This window comes from Bubalus kerabau, chromosome X (assembly GCF_029407905.1).
Source record: "Bubalus kerabau isolate K-KA32 ecotype Philippines breed swamp buffalo chromosome X, PCC_UOA_SB_1v2, whole genome shotgun sequence".
Taxonomy (NCBI): Eukaryota; Metazoa; Chordata; class Mammalia; order Artiodactyla; family Bovidae; genus Bubalus; species Bubalus kerabau.
The window spans coordinates 9,360,824-9,384,136 of record NC_073647.1 but is presented as its reverse complement, the minus strand read 5'-3'; the positions used below and the strand labels follow the sequence as shown (position 1 = coordinate 9,384,136).

Here is a 23,313-nt window from a genome sequence, read left to right as displayed (position 1 = left end):
CTTAAAATAGCATTATTAGCATCACCCACGAATTCTTAGGCTCCACATAAGACCTGTGAATCAGAAACTGAGAGTGGGGCCCAGTAGTGTGTGTTTTAACAAGCCCTCCAGGGGATTCTGATGCAGCCAAGGTTTGAGAAGCACTGGTTGACAGCCACAGGGGGAGAAGTTGAGACCCACCTTTGGTGACCAGCCTTCGTTCACTGCCTTGCGGCTGCTGGAGGTAAATTGAACAGGACGGTCGGGGCTGGACTGGCGAGGAAATTAGGATTCACAGGGGCTGAGACAGAGCGAGGCTGTGGATAGGGGATGGCACCAGAAAAATATCCAAGGGACAGAGCTAGTTCCCGAAAGTCACAGACATGATACCGGGTATATGAAGTCGAAGGGAACCTTCACTGAGCAGAAATGGATAGTAGATACATACAGAGTTGCCTGTCAGGATGTACGCATATGCAAGCATACAGAAAAGCATGCAATGGAAAGATAAACCACATTTAGGATGGTGGTTACCTCTTGGGGAAAGACAAGGACAGCGATCCTATTGGGGAGGGATACGTAGTGGGCTTCAACTGTATCTCTAATTTACATTTCTTAAACTGAGTGGTGGGTAAATAGTGTTTCTACTAGTATTCTTTATAATTTTGTGCAGATGGGAAGTATATCATAATAAAGAAAAATACAAAGAGAAAAGGGAGAAAGTGGACTTAATCTTTGAACTCTGTTTAAGTTAATAAAAAGATAAAGTTGTAGATGACCAGAGTGGAGGATCAGAGAAGGGGAAAGACCTGGGGGTTTGAGACTAGACAGGCTCATTTCTGCATTTACTTCAGGCTTCCTAGGTATCTGAAACATGGTTTAGGTGGAGCATACTTTGTTCCCAGGGGCTCGGCTCCTGACCTTCTTGTAGGTAACTGATAACATACTGTCATGTTCTGTGGTGGCATGTCTTCTATTCTAAGTGTGTGCACATGCAAATACACACACTACATCCACCTATTCCATCAAAACCAACCCCTGCACTCAACCTTTAAATGGCTGCGACCTTAAGGGTTTTATCTATCTTTCTTTCCTAAAGGCCTAGGCAATGAATTTTCCTCTTCGTAGGTATTTAATGTCAATTAAAGTGAAGTAAACTTAAGATCCCCACAACTTTTTTTTTTTTTGGTCACCAGTGTGAACATTTTAAAATGTGTTATATTATTCCTTATGGCTAGAACCACATAGTGAGACAGAAGGCAAAGCATTCCCCGTCACCATGATTTCAACTAAAAGGGCAGGTCAACTAGGACAATTTGAGGCCCTTCAACCTGGTTCTGATTTGTTAGTATTTCTGCGGTGCTGGTTGTTAAAACACTATTGCTTCCAGGCCCAGGCAGAGACATCTCTGTCTTGAGCTCTATGCTTTAGAGGGCCACTTTGGTCCTCTTCCAGCCACACCCCTCTCGCCAGGGCCAGGAGCCCAGCCCATGGGAACAAGGGGTGTGTCCCTGCTAGCCCATGCTCCAGGTACCTGGCAGCCCTGAACAGTCCCTAGCCTGCTTCCAGGCCCCATGTGCTCCTCTTAGACCTGTCCTGGGGAGGGCTGACTGTACTCACTGCTGGGGTTGGTGCTCGCACGCCCAAGGAGGTGTTGTAGGCCCAGAAGGGGATGTGGCCTGGCCTCGGAACCAGGGCATGGCCGGGGGAAGGGAAGGAGGGCAGCTCTTCCCACGCCATCAGGGCAGAACTTAGAGGAGTCTGAGAATTCTAAATCCCAACCTGGCCTTTCAGCTCATTAGGAAGGTACATTTGTCGTGGAAGGAGATACAACCTATTTAATGGTTTATCATTTGATTTGAACATTTCAAATATTTTTAGACATGTGGATTCCCAATTGAACTCTTTTTCTGAACCTTGCAAATAGGATAAATGTTTCAGGCAGGCCAGATTAAATACCTGCTCTATCACCACTTTCCCTTTTCACTCCATGTTACACCTATTCCTGAGCATACTGGGCGTCATGCTTCTGAAAATGGTTTTTAAAAGGTACTTATTTTTTAATTGAAGTATAAATGCTTTACAGAATTTTGTTGTTTTCTGTCAGACATCAACATGAACCAACCACAGGTATACATTTGTCCCCTCCTTCTTGAACCTCCCTCCCTTCTCCCTCCCCAACCCACCCCTCTAGATTGATACAGAGCCCTTGTTTGAGTTCCCCAAGTTATATAGCAAATTGCCAGTGGCTATCTATTTTACTTATGTAATTAAGTTTCCATGTTACTCTCTCCATACATCTCACCCTCTCCTCCCACCCTCCCATGTCCATAAGGCTGTTCTCTATGTCTGTCTCTCCATTGCTGCCCTGCAAATAAATTCATTGGTACCATCTTTCTAGTTTCCATATATATATGTGTTAGTATACAATACTTACGTTTCTCCTTCTGACTTACTACACTCTGTATAATAGGCTCTAGGTTCATCTACCTCTTTAGAACTGACTTAAATGCATTCCTTTATATGGCTGAGTAATATTCCATTGTACATATGTACCACAGCTCCTTTATCCCTTCATCTTTTGATGGACATCTAGGTTGCTCCCATGTTCTAGCTATTGTAAAGACTACTGCAAGGAACACTGGGTACGTGTGTCTTTTTCAATTTTTATTTCCTCAGCGTATATGCCTAGGAGTGGGTTTGCTAAGTTTTTTAAGGAATCTCTATACCGTCTTCCATAGTGGCTGTATCAATTTACATTGCCACCAACGGTGCAAGAGGGTTCCCTTTTCTCCACACCCTCTCCAGCATTTATTGTTTGTAGACTTTTTAATGATGGGCATTCTGACGGGTGCGAGGCAAGATCTCATTATAGGTTTGATTTTCATTTCTCTAATAAAGAGCCTCTTGATGAAAATGAAACAGGAGATTAAAAAAGCTGGCCTAAAACTCAACATTGAAAAACTAAGATCATGACATCAAGTCCCATCACTTCACGGCAAATAGATAGGGTAAGAATGGAAACAGTGAGAGGCTTTATTTTGGGGGGGCCCAAAATCACTGCAGATGGTGACTGCAGCCATGGTATTGAAAGATGCTTGCTCCCTGGAAGAAAAGCTATGACAAACCTAGACAGCATATTAAAAAGCAAAGACATTACTTTGCCGACAAAGTTCCCTGTAGTCCAAGCCATGGTTTTTCCAGTAGTCATGTATGGATGTGAGAGTTGGCCCATAAAGTAGCTGAGCACTGAAGAACTGATGCTTGTGAACTGTGGTGTTGGAGAACTCTCATGGAGAGCCCTTGCACTGCACGGAGATCCAACCAATCAATCCCAAAGGAAGTAAGTCCTCAATACTCATTGGAAGGGCTGAGGCTGAAGCTGAAGCTCCAATACTTTGGCTACCTGATGCAAAGAACTGACTCCTTAGAAATGACGCTGAGGAGAAGGGGACAACAGAGGATGAGATGGTTGGATGGCATCACCAACTTGATGAGTGCGAGTTTGAGCAAGTGCTGGGAATTGGTGCTGGACAGGGAAGCCTGGCGTGCTGCAGTCCACGGGGTCACAAAGAATCGAACACGACTCAGTGAGTGAGCCAAATAATGAGTGATGTTGAGCACCTTTTCATGTGTTTGTTAGCCATGTATATGTCTTCTTTGGAGAAATACCTGTTTAGGGTTTTTTCCCACTTTTTAATTGGATTATTTGTGTTCCTGGTATTGTATGAGCTATTTGTATATTTGGAAATTAATCCTTTGTCAGTTGTTTCATGTGCTATTATTGTCTCCCATTCTGAGGGTTGACTTTTCACCTTGGTTATAGTTTCCTTTGCTGTGCAAAAACTTCTAACTTTAACTAGGTTCCAGTTGTTACCTTTGTTTTTGTTTCCATTACTGTAGGATCTTGCTTTGATTTCTGTCATCGAGTGTTCTATGTTTTCCTCTAAGAGTTTTATAGTTGCAGGTCTTATATTAGGTCTTTAGTATATTTTGTGTTTACCTTTGTGTATGGTGTTAGGAAATGCTCTAATTTCATTCTTTTACATGTAACTATCCAGTTTTCCCAGCACCACTTATTGAAGAGGCTATCTTTGCTCCATTGTATATTCTTGCCTCCTTTGTCAAAAAGAAGGTACCCATAAGCACGGGGGTTATTTCTGGGCTCTCTATTTTGTTCTATTTGTGTGCATCTATGTTTTTGTGCCAGTACCATACTGTTTTGATGACTGTAGCTTTGTTGTATAATCTGAAGTCAGGAAGGCTGATTCCTCCAGCTCCATGCTTCTTTATCAAGACTGCTTTGGCTATTTGGGGTCTTTGGTGTCTTCATATGAAACTGAAACAATTCTAGTTCTGTGGGAAAAAAGCCATTGGTATTTGGATAGGGATTGCATTCAATCTGTAGATTACATTTGGTAGCATAGTCATTTTCACAATACTGATTCTTCCAACCCAGGAACATGGAATATCTCTCCATCTGTTCATGTCATCTTTGCTTTCTTTCATCAGTGTCTTATGATTTTCTGTTATACAGTTCTTCTGTCTCCTTATGTAGGTTTATTCCTAGATATTTTAGTCTTTTTGATGCGATGGTGAATGGAATTGTTTCCTTAATTTCTCTTTCTCATTTCTCATTGTTAGTATATAGGAATGTAGGTGATTTCTGTGTATTGATTTTGTATCCCATTACTTTGCTAAACTCACTGATTAGCTCTAGTAATTTTCTGATACTATCTTTAGGGTTCTCTATGTCGAGTATCATGTCATCTGCAATCAGGGAGGCTTTACTTCTTCTTTTCCCATCTGGATTCCTTTTATTTCTTTTTCTTCTGTGATTGGCATAACTAGGATTTCAAAACTATGTTGAATGATAGGAGAGTGAGCACCCTTGTCTTGTTCCTGATCTTAGAGGGAGTGCTTTCAGTTTTTCCCCATTGAGAAGGTTTACTGTGGGCTTGTCATATATGGACTTTTCTATGTTGAGGTAGCTTCCTTCTATGCCCATTTTTTGGAGTGTTAATCACAAATGGGTCCTGAATTTTGTCAAATGCTTTTTCTGCATCTATTATATGGTTTTTATCTTTCAATTTGTTGATAGGCTGTAGCACATTGGTTTGCATATATTGAAGAATTCTTGCATCCCTGGAATAAACTCAACTTGATCATGGTGTATGACCTGGTTAATGTGTTATTGAATTCTGTTTGGTAGAATTTTGTTGAGAATTTTTGCATCTATGTTCATCAGTGATACTGGCCTGTAATTCCAAAAATGCCTCATTCTAATAGCCCATCTTGCTATTGTACTTGGATCTAGTCCCTAGTCCAGACTGGAGTAGAAATACGAACCATCTTGCCCCCTCTACTGCAATACCCTCCCACTGCTCACTTTCTTTGCTTCCTAGGTGTTCATATACAAAATTTCAATACCACCTCTTCCCCATACAAATACCCACCTGGAAGCCATCAGCTTGCTCAGGCGCACCTAAGTGGAGGCCCTTTATGCCCTGCACCACCTCTTAAGAACATTTCATTTCTCTGAAAACCTTCAGGTCTGAATTATCAATAGCCTATTTGATTGCCCTCCGCATGACAGACTACAGAACAGGTTCTGTTGTATTTGTTTTCATATGCAAAGATCAAACAAGTTACAAAGAAGCTGAATGCTCTGAAGAATGTGCCCCTGGGCGTGAAAAAATAACTTGTGTTTAAAAACAGACTTGTTAACTGTGGGAAAAATTAATAATGGTGAGTGCTCAGAATAAGAATGACCTAATAGAAGTTCACTCTGAGAAGAGAGAAGGCATAACAGCTCATCTACCAGAATTACCTGGGTAAAGGGCATCCACCTAAAAGAAATTTCATGAAGAAAATACAAAGGAAATAAAATCCAGTTAATCAAGAACCTAGCATGATAAAAAAGGTAAAGATGCAGATGTTTTATAGAGAAAGTACAAAAATCCAGCACGTGATTGTGTGGTATTGAGAGGGTAACAGGCAGGAAGGCCAGGGGTCTCCACACAGAGGAAACAGGCTGCAAGTGTCAGACATATTTCTCTCGCTCAAACATCAGGCGGAAACAAACTAGTGATTTTTTTTTTTCCTTCCCTTTACAAATTTAAAAGGAGGTTTCTCTTAAAATACTGTGTTGCCATAATGACACCTGGTTTCACCTGAAGTTAACTATTCTCAAACCTTGAGTTAACCAATGTATTTTTCTTATGGAAATGTTTGTCTTAAGCTATGTTAATGTACTATGCATTTGCCCCAGACTGTCTTCAACTCGGTTCCGCCTAATGCCTCAGAACCTACTTGACAAACCAGTATGTTACACTCAGATATTGTTCGCCTAATCTATGTAAACGAAACTCTTTGTAGGGTAATCTGCCCTTCTGCAAGATTCAAGTCAATCGTTTCATGGCCTGGGATGAATCATCTGGCGCCAAGATGATCCCAAAATGCATCTTATGGATGAGGGGCCTGGTGCCATTCTGAGTTTTAAGACATTCCTTTCTTTGATTACCAGACTGCTAATGGCCACCCACTCCAGTATTCTTGCCTGGAAAATCCCATGGATGGAGGAGCCTGGTAGGCTGCAGTCCATGGGGTCGCACAGAGTCGGACACACCTGAAGTGACTTAACAGCAGTGACTATATAACATCCAGCTGAAGACTAGCAGGGGGTACTCTTTCTGCCCCCTTCTGATGCCTATGTCAGAAGCTTTCTCTATCTCCTTTATACTTCAATAAAACTTTATTACACAAAAGCTCTGAGCGACCAAGCCTCGTCTCTGGCCCTGGATTGAATTCTTCTCCTCCGGAGGCCAAGAATCCCGGTGTCTTTTCGATCAGCAACAACCTTTCAGTATAACGTTATACCATCATCTGGAAAACCAAGAACCCATTGGTTTTCCTCAACCATTACACTCAGACCTGAAAAAGCACAGTTACGTCTAGTTCTGCAATTCTGTTTAAGCAAAGTAGCCCCAAGGTATCAGAGGCAGACACAGTGAAAGATATACTAAGACTCTTCTGGGCTTCCCAAGAAAATGAGGTAGGCACTGCACAGGAATCCAAAGGGAGCTCACAGTATTTGAAGGTTTTGGGGGATGGAATTAAAGGGGAAGGCCTTCGAGAGGAAATTTGAACCAACTTCCAGTGAACCTAGGTGAAAATAGGGTGGTAGGTGCCTTGGACAGCCAGCCTATTAACCAACTGACTCTTAGGGCAAATGATTCTACATCTTTATTCCTTTGCCTGAAGTTCTTAACGGAGGCAATGCCACCAAAGACTGTGAGGCAAGATAGGGAGGAAGGAGTCAAAACTTGCTGGGCTACTTGTCCCCATCCCTCATAGCTAACCATCCCTCGCATCCTGACTCCTCTCCTTTTCCACTCCCCATTTTGAACTTCCCTCTTCTCTGTGGTTGAGGGAGACTGGTTCACGTGGGATGTGGGGGCTGTCCAGCCTAGTAACTTTTGATGAATGGCGTTAGGAAAGTGTGTGTCTCTGTGTGTGTGTGTGTGTGTGTGTGCTCAGTCATGTCAGACTCTTGGCAACCCCATGGGCTGTAGCCCGCCAGCCTCCTCTGTCCATGGGAGTTCCCAGGCAAGAATACTGGAGTGGGTTGCCATTTCCTTCTCCAGAGGACCTTCTGGACCCAGGAATTGAACCTGCATCTCTTGCAAATCCTGCACTGGCAGGCAGAGTCTTCACCACTATGCCACAGGGTGGGGGTGACGGCATATAGCCTTGCTTTGGGCTAAAACCTTTGAAGCAGAAGCTCCTGAGTGGAAGGCACTAAAAGTTTGGGTACATGGAGATCTCCACCTCAATGCTGGAGTGAGGGGGGAAGACATCTCTCCACTGGAGCCAGACTTTCTTCACTGTGGTAAGCTTGTTTTCTGCCTGATTGGAAGTATGGCTTTTGGCATCTGTAGAATTTTTAATTTCAGCAAGGTCTTAAGAGCTTCAACAATAGGATATGTAGGACGTGCAATACATTTCTGGCCAATCGAAGACAGGGTCACAGTGAAATTGGGGCAAGATGACAAACACTAATGGACTAACCAGAGGAGTACAATAATCCCCAAGAAATGTTCTGTCTCATAGGGAGGTGCTCACTGTTGCCAGGCCTGGAACAGATTGACATGGGGCATGTGTAAAGAGTGTTCCATATAAGTGTTCTATCACTTATAATTAGTACAAGAAGTGTACTATTACCCAATTCACAGGCACTAGGGTCCCCCAGGGACACAGGGAAGGTGATTTAAGGGGTAGTGGACTGATTGGGAAACTAGTCTTTACAACGCATGGAGTAGCAATGAAAAAGTGAGACATTTAACGAAGCACACAGTCCACAATCTTTGGACTAAATCATCGGGACTTTTACATTAGAGACGCTTTTCCTTTGTCAAGGAACATGACCTCTTAATAACTCCAAGAAAACATTCTTGCATCCTCTCTTCTAAAGCGCATTGTCCCCGGGTTACCGCTTTATACGTAAATCTGCAACAATGTATCCAGCATCACAGCCCTTTCCTGAAAGCAGAAATCTCATAGGCAGTGGTGAGGATTCAAAACAAGATGGGAAAGCCATATGTAGACAGTCAAGACCTAGGCAAGTTAAGACAACAACTGTTAAATGGTAATAGTTATCCCAAAGAGACAAAACAAGTCTCATCAAATGGAAGAAAATTGAAATGTTATCAAGTATCTTTTTGGACTGAATTGTTATAAAACTAGGAATCAAATATAGGAAGAAGATTGGAAAATTCACAAATACATGGAAACTAAATAGTGCACTCCTCAACACCTAATGGGTCAAAGAAATCAAAGGGAAATAAAAACAATGTATTGAAACAAATAAAAATAGAAACATATAATTTATGCAGCAAAAACATTTTAAAGAAGAAAGTTTATAGTAAAAAGTGCCTACATTAATTTTAGAAAAAGATCTCAAACCACCACACATTATACCTCAAGGAACTAGAAAAAAAATGAGCCCAAAGTTAAGAGAAACATGGAAATAAAGATGTGTAAATAAATGAAATAGAGAACATGAAAAGAGAAAAAAGATCAATGAAACTAAAAGTTGGTTCTTTGAAAAGATAATCAAAATTGAAAAACTTATAGTTAGAACCTGTCATGAAAAGTAAGAGAAGATGCAAAATTATAAATGAGAAGGAACCATTATAAATGATACCACACAAATACAAAGGATTTTAAGGAATAACTATGAACAATTACCGGAGAAGGCGATGGCACCCCACTCCAGTCCTCTTACCTGGAAAATCCCATGGATGGAGGAGCCTGGTGGGCTGCCATCTATGGGGTCGCACAGAGTCGGACACGACTGAAGAGACTGAGCAGCAGCAGCATGAACAATTACACACCAGCAAATCGGATAACCTAGAAGAAATGGATCAATGACTGGAATCATACAACCTACCAAGACTGAATCATGAAGATACTGAAAATCTGAACAGAACAGTAACAAATAAGGAGACTGAATGGGTAATCAAAAAACTCCCAACACATAAAATTCCAAGATGAGATTCCAGATGGCTTCCCTGGTGAATTTTACCAAACATTTAAAGAATGAATGCCAATCCTTCTCAACTACCAAAAATTCAAAGAGGGGGGAACACTCCCAGACCTATTTTATGAGACCAGCATTGCTCTGATACCAAAAGCAGATAAGGATATTATAAGAAATTATGAACCAATATTCCTAATAAAGGTAGATGCAAAATTTCTCAACAAAACACTATCACATTGAATTCCATAGCACACAATCAAGAGGGATTTACCCCTGGGATGCAAGGAAGGTTCAAAATATACAAATTAGTAAATGTCACATTAATAGAATGAAAGATAAAATCATATGATCATCTCAACAGGTGGGGGAAAAAAAGAATTTGACAAAATTCAACATCCTTTCATGATTAAAAAAAAAATCTCAGCAAATTAGGTTCTAAGCCACATACTTCAACATAATGAAGGCCATCTGCAATAAGCCCACAGCTAACATCATCCTCAATGCAGAAAAATTGAAAGCTTTTCCTCGAAGAACAGAAACAAGATAAGGGGGCCCACTTTCACCACTCCTATTCAGGATTGTACTCAAGTCTCAGAGAAAGTAGGCAAGGAAAATAAAAGACATCAAAATCAGAAAGGACGAAGTTAAATTGTCCATTTGAGGATGACATGATCTTATATACAGAAAACCTAAAGACTGCATTAAAAAATTTAGAACTCCTCAGTGAATTTGGTAAATTTGCAAGACCTATGATCAACATACAAAAATCAGTTGCATTTCTATACATTAAGGACAAAGTATCTTAAAAAGAAATAATGAAAATAATCTCATTTACAATACAGCAAACACAGTAAAATACTTAGAAATACATTTAACCAAGCACGTCAAAAGATCTATACACCAAAACAATAAGACACTGAGGACAGACATTGAAGAAGACATAAAGGGAAAGATATCCCCATTTCCTGTATAAAAAGAATATTGTTAAAACGTCCATACTACCCAAAGCCAATTACACATGCAATGCAATTCCTATCAAAATTCCAATGACATCTTTTCACAGAATAGAAAAAGCAATCTACAATTTGTGTGGAACCACAAAAGACTCCAATACCCAAACAATCCTGAGAATGAACAACAAAGCTGGAGAGATCACACTTTCTGATCTCAAACTATATTACCAAGTATAGTATTTGAAACAGCATGGAACAATGGAACAGAATCAAGAGCTCAGAAATAAGCCCATGCATAATCGGTCAACTAATATTTCACAAGGGAGCCAAGAATATTTAGTGGGAAAAGACTCTTCAATAAATGGTATTGGGTAAAACGAGCTATTCTCATGGGAAGAATAAAATTGGACTCCAATCTTATAGCACTCACAAAAACTCACTTGAAATGGGTTAAAGACTTAAATTTAAGACCTGAAATCATAAAACTCCTGGAAGAAAACACAGCTTTCCTATGACAAGCTCCTTGACCTAGGTTTTGGCAAAAAAAAAAAAAAAAAAAAAAAAAAAAAAAAAAAAAAACCTGTTGGCATATGACGTTAAAAGTACAGGCAGCAAATGCAAAAATAGACAAGTGAGACTACATCAAATAAAAAAGCTCATGCACAGACAAGGAAACAAAATGAAAAGGCAATCTATGGAGTGGGAGAAAATTTCTTCCAATCATCTATCTAAGAAACGGTTAATATAGGAACTCATACAATACTGTTCGAATGACTATTATCAAAAAGACAAAACAAGTGTTGGCAAGGATATTAAAGGAAAGGGAACCCTTGTACACTGTTGGTGGGAATGTAACTTGAAACAGGCACTATGTAAAATTGCATAAGGTTTCCTCCAAAATATTAAAAATAAAACTACCATAGGATCCAGAAATCCCACTTCTGGACATATAGCCAAAGAAAATTTAATAACTACCTGAAAGAAATATCTGCAGCCCCTTGTTCATTGCAACATTATTCACAATAGCCAAGACATGCAAACAATCAAAGTGCCTGTGCACGAATGGATAAACAAAACGTGGGTGTAAAGGTACATACATGTATACATTTAGGAAACATTATTCGGTCATAAAAAAGAGGAAATCCTGAATGTCATGGCAACATGGATAAACCATGAAGGCATTATGCTAAGTGAAATAAGTCAGAGAAAGACAGATACTGTATGATCTCACTTATACGTGGGCTCTAAAACGAGACAAACTCACAGAAACAGAGAGTAGAATGGTGGTTGCCAGGGGCTGCAGGGACGGAAAACGAGGAGATGTTGTTCAAAGGATACAAACTTCCAACTATAAGATGCCAAGTTCAGTGGATCTAATATTCAGTATGGTGACTATAGTTAAGAATACTGTTTTATCCTTCAAAGTTGCTAAGAGAGCAGATCTTAAATATTCTCACAACCATCATCAACACAGAAAAGGTAACCGGATGCGTGTGTGCCCAGTCGTGTCCAACTCTTTCTGACCTCATGGACTGTAGCCCACCAGGCCCCTCTGTCCATGGGATTCTCCAGGCAAGAAGGCTGGAGTGGGTTGCCATTTTCACTTCCAGGGGATTTTCCCAACCCAGGAATTGAACCTGAATCTCCTGCACATCGCCCGCATCTCCTGCACATTGCCCGCATCTCCTGCACTGCAGGCAGATTCTTTACCACTGAGCCACCAGGGCAGTTTGAACATAAGTGTGCAGTACATATTTCCTGGTTTCTCTGGGCTGGCTGAGGAAGGCTGGTCTCTACCTTTCAGAGACCCTAGGTCATGCTCATTTACTTTGTGGCCGTTTAGCTAACCTGCCCCTGTCAAATGTCCCTGGAGCTAGACAGACAAGCAGACCTATATATCTCAAACTCAGATTAGAGGTCACAGAGATCTGGACTTTCCTGGTGGCTCAGTGGTTAAGAATCCTCCTGCCAGTGCAGGGTCCACGGGTTCCATTCCCACTCCGAAAAGGTTCCACATGTCAAGGAGCAATGAAGCCCATGGGCAACAACTACTGAACCTGCACTCTAGAGCCCATGCTCTGCAACAAGAAAAGCCACTGCTCACCCCAACTAGAGAAAGCCCGAGCACAGCAATGAAGCCTCGGCACGGCCAAAAATAAACACACACACACACACACAAAAGAAGTCAGAGCTTCTCCATTCACTAACATGACCTTAGGAAAACCAGTTAGCTGCTCTGGGCCTCAACTTCCCCATCTGGAAAAAAGGGGCTTCGACAAAAATCTCACTCCCACCTATTCTACTTTCTTAGAGTGCTAAGAATGCACAGCCAGACATCCAAAGAGAGGAAAGGGATTACTCAACAAATGATGCCAGAGTTTAGCCATTTACAAAGAAAGGAAACTCAACCAAGATCCAAACTTTATAACACATGTCAAAATAACTCCAGAGGGATGAGGGTATACAACATAAAAAAAATCACAAGGAAAATAAGAAAATATATCCTTGAATAGCCTTATGATCAGAAGGTAAAGAATTTTTAAATTCAAAGGATATGAAGGAAACAGAAAAGGAAAACATTGGGAAACTTTCTACATCAGAAAAGAAAACCAATATTCTTAGCAATGTAAGCAAACAGAAGAGGCACCTGCAAAATGAGAAAACCACAGCAAAAAGAACAAAGCTTTATGTCCTACCCTCCACCTGAGAGCATCGTCATCTCTCGGTGCTCCACACAGGAAAGGCAGGGCCTAAACCCAACCCAGGAACCAGAGGGAAGCTGTGGAAGCTCACGCACCTGAGAACCGCGTGACAGCGCCACACCAAACCAGAGGGCTGTTACTAAAAGCCTGAGTAACTGCCCAATAGCAGCCACCTGCAGACTGAACCCAGGGTAGGAATGACCGAGGCTCTTACCTAATTTTGTGGATGAGAAAACGCAGGCTCAGAACAGCTAAATCAGATTGCAAAGTCAACACCTGGTAAGCGTTAATGCCAATTCTGGAACCCAGCTGGGGTTCTGTCTCAGCTGATCCATCTATGAAATGAAGACGTTGGAATGAAGTGCAGTGGCCAGACCAGCAGCGTGAACCTCACATGAGAAGTCCTTGGCAATGCAAACTCTCAGGTCTCCCCAGATCCAGAATCCTCACCACTGGGATGGGCCCAGCAATCTGTTGGTCCCACCAGCCCTCTAGGTGCTTCCTATGTGCACCGAAGTTTGGAAAACCGCTGGATTCCAGGATGTCTAAGGGCCCTTCTAGACATTTTCAGGAATGTCTGAGCATTGATCTCCAGGCCATTTGGCACAAAATCACACTACTCTTAACCTAGGACCAAAGAGTGGTATACAAAGGAAAAGTTTAATTGCAGTTTGTAACAGTGGGAATAAATGCCCCTCCCCCCTCCCCCTTGGTAATTTACACCTGCTAAGTCACTTCAGTCGTGTCCAACTCTGTGCGACCCCATAGACGGCAGCCCACCAGGCTCCGCCCTCCCTGGGATTCTCCAGGCAAGAATAGTGGAGTGGGTTGCCATTTCCTTCTCCAATGCATGAAAGTGAAAAGTGAAAGTGAAGTCGCTCAGTCGTGTCCGACTCTTAGCGACCCCATGGACTGCAGCCTACCATGCTCCTCCATCCATGGGATTTTCCAGGCAAGAGTATAAGCTCCCTGTCTGAATTCACTTGCATATGGCATGCTGGTACTCCTAAACCAGTCGCTCTTCCTGGGGTCTGCTTAGAGTGAGGACCAATAAGCCCCTCTTCAAAATAAGCAAAGTGGACGGGGGGCAGGAAGAGGGACAAGGAAGAGATGGCCTGCCAATCACCTTTTTGCATCAAATTCTCTTAGGCTTAGAGGCCCCAGGACCAAACGTGCTGGAGGGAACTGCAGGGGCCAACCTTCCCTGAGCCTGGCTGCACCCGTTCAACGTGCCCTGGCCTTGGTCAGATTTCAATGCCAGCTCAAGGCCAGGTGACACGGAGGGAATCTCCTAGCCTGACAGTGAGGTCCTGGCCTGACAGTGAGGTCCTGCCCTGTGTTGAGGCCACCAGACTTTCCATCCCGGGAAGGGGCTCTGTTCCTCGGCCATCCTTGCCAAATCCTGGTCACCCAGCAGGGGCGGCTATCACCTAGGCCAAAGCCCAGCACCTCTGTAGCAGGCCCCAGCCCCGCAGCCCCCTCACGCCAGCAGTCCCCTGGCCCTGCAGCCCCCTCACCCCAGCAGCCCCCTGGCCCCACACCCACCTGGCCCAGCAGCCCCCTGGCCCAGCAGCCCGCTCACCCCAGCAGCCCCCTGGCCCCACACCCAACCTAGCCCAGCAGCCCCCTCACCACAGCAGCACCACTGAGGCCACCTTCGCTGTTGGCTCTCACCTCTGCCCCTACTTCCCAGCCAGAGCTATTGAGCAGGTATTTTGTTGGATGAAAGTGACATAAAACCAGCTCTACTGGCCCAACCAGAGCCTGTGCTGTGAAGGATGAAAGGGGAGGAGGGGAAGACGGCAGTCGTGTCCAAGGGAGGGTTGAAGACTTTTAACATTTACTTTAATTAGGGGGAGGCAGCTCTTGAAAGTCAGTGGAGGGATCCCACCTCAAGGGGCCAGAAAGACAGACTACGGTGCCTTGGGCTGCCCACCATCTTTCCCCACCCACACCCTCCTGCCTGTGTATCTTAATGAGATGATAGAGGACACTTGAGCCACTTGGCCTCGTCGTTCACCGGAGAAACATAAAGGCCCTGAGGTGGGAAAGCAAAAGACCCTTAAGCTGTGTGCAGGAGACTGTTTTCTGTCACAGAGTCGGTGGCATGGAGACTGCAATGTGCCACGATTGAGGGGCACCATGCTGTTGAGAACAGGAAAGAAGAAAAAACTGTTGAGGGGAGGCAAATTCCTCAGGCTTCCCAAGAAAGATGTGCTGCTTCACTTGTAGCATGTGTAAGCTGTTTTCAGGACTTGATTAATATCGTTAAGCAACTTAATGCCTAAAGAAAATTCCAGTTAGAACAGGCAAAAACAAAATCTAAACATCATAAAGTGATTCATGATACTGAGAGAAAGTATGCCTCTATCAACCTGTATGATAAGAGATACAAAATCATCTAATGAGCTTACAGATGACGAAAATAAATGGAAACCAGGTACTGCGGAGGCAGTTGTTGAGGAAATCAAAAAAGAAAACTTGAGGAAACGTCTGACGGTAAAAGCCACCCTGAAAGAATTCTTTATCTTGGCATGAAAGTTTTGAAGAATGCAGAATTGCTCAGAAATATGATTCAGAAAGCCCATGAGCCTATTTTAGAGCACCTGAAATACTTGTCCGCAACTTCTCAGATGCTGGAGAGCCTACGAATTTCACAGTTGAACTTCTCTGAATCCAGTGACTATTTCTCAAATGAGGTGTTGACTGAAACATATCTAATAAAGTCATACCTGGATGATTTTGATCCTTCTGTTCTCACGGACCACAAGTTATAGGCTGCATTGGGTGCTAAATACATTGGAAGAAGAATGTCACTCAGAATGCATTAAGGAACAGGATAGCAAAGGAAATGGAACTCCTGGAATAGGGTACAAAACAACTTTCAAGGACTCATACTTCAGCTACTTTTGTACTCTGGAAATTCCTAAATTTACAATATTAAGTGGGGTTTGTACAGGTAAAATTCCTGAAGATCAATTGCAGTTCTTCTTTCATGAGTGTACAAGATCAGTATTTTACTCAACAGGACAAGACACACAGAATGATGATGATGACACAGGCGAAGAATCAAGAGAGAAGGAGGAAAGCAAGAGGAAGAAAATGATTAACCAGAAGAGGAAGAAGAACCCTAAAATAAACACGACTTTGTTGAATGCAAGCTGCAGTGAGCCAAGGGCATTAAATATCATTAGAGAATAGCTTAAACATACGCTGCACTGCTTATACCTTCTTTTAAAAAAGTTTCTAGGTAGCTAATAAGCAGCTTTTAAAAGGTTTTAAAACCAGTGCTTTCTTCTTAGAATGATAATGGTCTCCACTTTTCTGCCAGATACATAATTTACTGCATCCTTGAACATCCATAGTTTGGTTCTCGTGAAGTACTTTTGTCATAGGGATACAGCTACAGCTGTAGAATATCAGAATCCTTACTGCAAACTAAGAGAGGTTTAGAAAGCCTTCCTGAGAAACCAATTGAAGAAGTTTTCAAGTTAGCTTACTTGACTTGTGCCTTCATCATTGTGCAGTAGAAATGAAGTCTCTTGTACTCACTAGTACACAATGCACTTTTAACCGAACCATGTGCATGGTTAAGGGTTCCAGTAAAGCCACCTTCAATAACTGTCAGCTTATTTGAGGATCTTTGCACAGATGTTTAAATCAAAAGAAATTTAGAGACAAGTGATTCATCGCTGGGGTGTTAATCAAGACTTGTCTTCATTTTATACTCAGCAGAGCGGTTTTGTAGCACTCTACCTTCTAGGAATGCTACCTGTTCACCTTTTGGTAAACTTGTATCAGATTATTTCGTTGAAAGAAGGCTAAAATATCAAGGGGCAAAAGATGCTCTAGAGCTGTGGTCCCCCACGTTTTTGGCACCAGAGATAAGTTTCAAGGGAGACAATTTTTGCACGGACCAGGGAGGAGGGGGATGGTTTGGGGATGATTCAGGTGCATTACATTCATTGTGCACTTTATTTCTATTGTTATTACATCAGCTCCACCTCAGATCATGAGGCACTAGATCCCAGAGGTTGGGGATGCCTGCTCTAGAGTCAGTCAGTCAGTTCAGTCGCTCAGTCGGGTCTGACTCTTTGCAACGCCGTGAACTGCAGCACGCCAGGCCTCCTTGTCCATCACCAACTCCCAGAGCTTGCTCAAACTTATGTCCATCGAGTCAGTGATGCCACACAACCATCTCATTCTCTGTCTCCTGCTCTAGAGTAGTGGTTTTCAAAGTGGGGCTCCCAGGGTAATGGTCCAGGAGGTCACTAGTGCAAGTGAGCCCAGCCCTGCACTTTGGCTAAGACAACAGAGGAAGAGGCTCACCTCCATCTAAGACCAACCTGAAGTCACTGGCTCCCAAGTGTGGTGGGTAAAGGGACTAGGACACCAAGGGCTCCTCTGGAGAGGAGACTAGAACTCCTTGGAGCTTGAGTCACACACTTCTCTGAGGATAATGATTTCCTGGAGGTAGTAGAGAAAAGTGTAAGGCAAAACTAATGACAGAAGAACATAGATCCGGTGACACCATTGATATAAAGTTTTAAAACATGCCAAAAATGCTATGTACTCTGGGATATAAGTTTATATATAACAACCTCTTTCATTTCCCAACAATGTAGGCAAAGTACATGGGAATGAAACACCAAACTCATGACACCAGTTACCATTTGAGGAAAGGATGTGCAGACCTCCAACTCCGTTTCTACTGTTTTATTTCTTAAACTCAGCAGAGGTTACCTGGGACCCAAGGAAGTTTCTATTAGTGCTCATACCTATAGTCTTATGTGTGCCTTTAAATGTGCCTAATCTCTAGAATTGGGGTAAGAAAGTGGGTGAAAGGTAGTTCATCAGAGAAAGGGAGTTTGGGGGAAGGCCTCGTTCTACGATTAGTTAAGGTCACTTAGACACCCATTCAGGATGGCATTAGCAGACTGCTTCTCCGGTGTGCTACAATAGCATACTTCACAAGCAGCCTCCCTACATCCCATCTCAAGACCCTCACTGTATGGAACCTCAAAGACTCTTCTTCGCCTTTCTGTCCCAAAGTACCAAATACCTCCAGAGACAAGTTGACCTGAGGCAAAGCTATGGAAGTGGAACAAGACTTGCATCCCTAGATCCTTTACCTCTTTTTTCAGCGACATCCTGTTAACTCTCAAGCAGTGGCCCCTGCTGTCCTCCTCAATTCCACCATCATCCCCCAGCACCTAGAATCAGGGTCACTGTCACTCCCCAGATAGGCCTCCTTTCCCTGGGAGCACCCCATGCCCCCAGATCTTTTCTTCGTTCCTCTACTCATCTGCTCTCAAGGTTCCTGTCCCAATTCCTCAAGACCCTGCCTCATGTAATACCTGGCTAATGATACAAAAATAATAGTATTTTCAGGAAGGATGTGATTCCAAGTTAACATACAATGTACTTGTCTCTGAAAGGGCCTATGAAATGATGCTAGGATAGGCAATTTCAGACCCTGTGGCAAAGTAGGGGAAGAAAATTTTAGAGGATTTTTAACTTACACTATGTAAAGACACAGCAATTTAATGTGTAAACTCTCTGGCCTCCAAAAGTTGAAATTTAGAATGAGCTAACCACAAAGCAAACAAACATTAACACTGATGCAATTCTCTGCCATCTTATATATATTTTAATGACCAAATTGAAAGACTTTTTTTTTTCCTATGAACTTGTCCCCCTCAATCTAAAGATACTTATGTGTGTGTGTTAGTCACTCAGTCATGTCTGACTCTTTGCAACCTCATGGACTGTAGCCCACCAGGCTCCTCGGTCCATGGCATTCTCCCAGCAAGAAGACTGGAGTGGGTTTCTATTTCCTCCTCCAGGGGATCTTCCCAAGCCAGCGATTGTACCTGGGTCTCCAGCATTGCAGGCCGATTTTTTACCATCCCTCCGGCAATATGAGATGTACTGGTATAGAGAGAAATTACCCAAACTTTACCAACATTCAAGGCTCAACTTTAATCTCACCCACTGGGGGCTCTCCAAATTCATAAATGTGATCCTACACATAGTAGCATTTGACTTTGTAACTTGTACAATTAACCAATATAGAGGAAGCAAGTTGTTTATAGTCATTTAACAAATGTTTAAGGGGCCTCCTTGGTGGCTCAGGGGTAAAGAATCTGCTTGCCAATGCAGGGGATGTGGGTTCAATTACTGGTCCAGGAAACCTGTGTTCTAGAGTCCGGGAGCCATTACTGAGCCCACATGCCTAGAGCCATGCTCCACAACAAGAGAAGCCTCCACAGTGAGAAGCCTGCACCCTGCAACTAGAGACTAGACCCTGCTTGCTGCAACTATAGAAAAACCTGTGCAGCAATGAAGACCCAGTGCAGGCATACATAAATAAATCTTTAAAGTAAATAAATAAATGTCTGAGTATTTACTCCGTTCCAGATATCATTCTAGGTGTTTGGGGGACATAGTGAAGAAAACAGACAATAAGTTCTGCTTTTGCGGCAATTAACTCTTGGTGGTGCTCGGGGAGGCTGGGGAGTTAGGACAGGAGTAATAAATACAAAGATAAAACGTATTAAATGGGAAAAGTTCAAAGCTATGAAGGAAATAGAAACGGTGGTAATATAAGAGTGTTTGAGGGTGGCACTGGGTGACAATTTGTAGTCAGCGATGATCCCCTGTGAGTGTTCTTTGACTAAAACCTGAATTCCACACCCATGGTGGATTCATGTCAATGTATGGCAAAACCAATACAATATTGTAAAGTAATTAGCCTTCAAGTAAAATAAATCAATTTTAAAAAATTAAAAAAAAACTAATCTGAATTCCAAGGAGGAGGCAGCCATAGGACCATTTGGGAGGAAGATTCCCATGAAAATTACTAAGAACATAAAAGGGGGGGGGGCATTTCTTCTGTACAGAAGGCAGGGAATTCCTGATTGAGTGTGGACAAGAGGACCAAATTAAAATTCTGCTTCCTCTGAATAAAAAGGGCGTGCTTAGAAGTTGAAAAAACCCAGACAAACCTCACTAATAACCCTTAATTCTGATAATGCTCATTGTATATTATCATGTTAAATATTCACAAAAACCCTGTGGGGTGGTAATTATTCTCTTTGTTAAGATGAAACTAAGGACCATGGGAAAGTTTACCCTAAGCCACATGGCTTTTAACAACAAAGGGACAGAAAACGTGACATGATCAAGAATATCTGTTTGCAATCAACAGCCAACTTCCTATTATTTAAGGGTTGGAGACTGGGATTCTCTAATCAAAGAGAAGAATTAACAATCAGAGTGTCTTGCCAACTCAGAAAAATGAAACTGAACTATTTGCTAAATAGCAGAGTGATCATTTCTAGATGGTGAGATTAAGGGCGATTTTTATCTTCTCAATCCAGGCTCTGTTCCTTACTGGCTGTGTATCCTTGAGAATGTTGCTAAACATCTCTGTGTTTTGGTTTCCTTATTTGCAAAAGATGGATAATAACAGTACTCACATCATAAGGCTGTTGCAAAGAGTAAACAACATAATGTACGTGTTTAAAATAGTGCCCAACCTATAAGTACTTAATAAATGCTAATCATTATCATTACCTCAATATAATTTTAATTTGAATTGTTTGAGCATAATAAGTCCATATGTTTAAAAATCATTTGTATTTATCTATGATTTATCTACCCCTGTTTTTGCTTATATTTCTATTATTATCTTCTTCTTTGTATGGGCAAGATATGTGTGAATTTTTGATTCCCTCTTTAGTCTTATATGGTTTATTAATCTGTTGTACAAAGAATATGTATTATTTTTATAAAGAAGAAAAGCGTGGGATCCTAAAACTTGCCAGAAAGACCTTGGAGGGCCTCAGCAGAACTTTGCTTGACTCAACTCATTCCTAAATGCACCAAAACTCTTCTGCTAGCTCTACCATCATCTCAATGGTGTTTTGCTTTGGAGGCCAACCTCCTTTTCAGGGCCAAGGGCAAAGTCTTTACTGGAGCCTTCACGGCCCTATCTATTTTAAAGGCCCAGCTGCCACTCTGCTCTACACTCCTGCCATTTTGCTCCCTGGCTAGCTGCACACCAACACATCTCTGCCACTCTCCATGCTGCTTCCTTTACCTACAGGAACCTCCTTGCCCCTGCCTTTTTACTGCCACTTGAACTCCTAGCTTCAGGACCCCCTGAAATGCCCCCTCTTGAGCACTTTCCCAGGCACCAGCCCACCCCCTTCATCTACTGGCCATAGCTAATCATCCACTCTCCCATGCTTCCTTAACACTTGTGCTCATCCTTGTCACAGCACTGGACAGAGTGAGTCGTCATTGCCCAAGTGTCTGTCTAGCCCTTTAGATCGTAAACCAGAACAAGCCATGGGTCTTAGATACCTGAGTCCCCAAGTCCGAACATAATTCCAGGTATATAGTAGGTGCTTACATGTGCTCAGTGAATGCTTAAATGACTAGGGGCTGGAGTGTTTGTCCTGTAGCTTCAAGTGGACAGACTAGTTGTTCCTGACCTGGAAAGACACTCCTATGATTTCTCTTGTTTTGTTTGCTTTGTTTGGTAACATGCTATGTCCTCTACAGTGAATAGTGATGGTCTTGTTAAAAGTTCTGAAGAAAAGAATGTACAGAGATAGGAGGAAACAAAGAAAGCATTAATACTCTGGTTTCATGGGTGGGGCAACTTCCCTGGTGGCTCAGATGGTAAAAATTAGGAGACCCGGATTCGATCCCTGGGTCGGGAAGATCCCCTGCAGAAAGGAAGGGTAACCCGCTCCAGTAGTCTCGCCTCGAAAATCCCATAGACAGAGGAGCCTGGTGGGCTACAGTCAATGGGGTTGCAAATTCTTATGGGGGGAAAAAAAACCCCATCCACCTGGGAGTATGTGCTTCTCTGCTAAAGAAGAATGGAGGCAGTCCTGTCACAGCATGGGATAGGAAATGGGAGTGCCCTAATTAAGCACCTTCCTCACCCCAGGACCTCCATCACATCACCCACGTCTGCCCTCTGCCCAGAAACAACATCTGCCTCCTTTTCCTACCCCTCAGTTCAGTTCAATCGTTCACTTATGTCCAACTTTTTGCCACCCCATGGACTGCAGCACACCAGGCTTCCCTGTCCATCACCAACTCCTGGAGTTTACGCAAACTGTCTATTGAGTCGGTGATGCCATCCAACCATCTCCATCCTCTGTCGTCCCCGTCTCTTCCTGCCTTCAATCCTTCCCAGCATCTTCCCCAGTCTTTTCAAATGAGTCAGTTCTTCCCATCAAGTGGCCAAAATTTTGGAGTTTCAGCTTCAACATCAGTCCTTCCAATGAATATTCAGGACTGATTTCCCTTAGGGTTGACTGGTTTGATCTCCTTGCAGTCCAAGGGACTCTCAAGAGTCTTCTCCAATCCCAAGGTTCAAAAGCACCAATTCTTTGGTGCTCAGCTTTCCTTATGGTCCAATTATCACATCTATACATGACTACTGGAAAAACCATAGCTTTGCTTGAACGGACCTTCTATTCCTAAAGTGAAAATGAAAGTGAAAGTGAAGTCATGTCCGACTCTTTGCAACCCAATGGGCGGTAGCCTACTAGGCTCCTCTGTCTATGGGATTTTCTAGGCAAGAGTACTGGAGTGGGTTGCCATTCCCTTCTCCAAGAGATCTTCCCAAGCCAGGGATCGAATCCGGGTCTCCCGCACTGCAGACAGACACTTTACAGTCTGAGCCACCAGGGAAGGCCGCAGGCTTTTTTTACAGCCAGGGACCCGCTGGGGTTTACAAGCCCATTTTAACAAGGGCCACACAGAGCCAACATCCTGTCTTCATTGTCCTTAGTTTGGGCCTGTTGCCCATCTTTTGGGTCCAACACCTCCCTCCTCTGAGAAGCCTTTTCTGAGAAAAAACTTTCAATGCCTTTTGACTCACTTGTTTGAGTTCATGCATTACAGTGTAAAGATGGAAGTGTTTTACACCGTCAGTGTCCTCCAGCCAAAGATCACAGAAACATGCCTGTAGTTGAGTGAGTTCAGTTCACTATTCATTGCAGTAAGGGAGAACACACATCATGGAGGAACCATGTGATGTCTTCCCAAGTATCAGAAAGAACCTGTTACAGAGGCTGGGGTTTGGTTGAGTTATTTGGGGAAGTTTTTCCTT

The 23,313-nt window shown here is 42.8% G+C and overlaps 1 long non-coding RNA gene across 5 annotated transcripts in view; it reads right to left on the bottom strand.

The window, feature by feature from the left end:
* The window catches only part of LOC129639765 (uncharacterized), a 315,100-nt gene that overhangs the window by 68,931 nt on the left and 222,856 nt on the right, over positions 1 to 23,313 (bottom strand). For all 5 annotated transcript variants that reach the window (XR_008708585.1, XR_008708584.1, XR_008708582.1 and 2 more), the window contains one exon: positions 9,266 to 9,390. This is a non-coding gene — a long non-coding RNA (uncharacterized LOC129639765). The remainder of the gene's footprint in view (positions 1 to 9,265; positions 9,391 to 23,313) is intronic.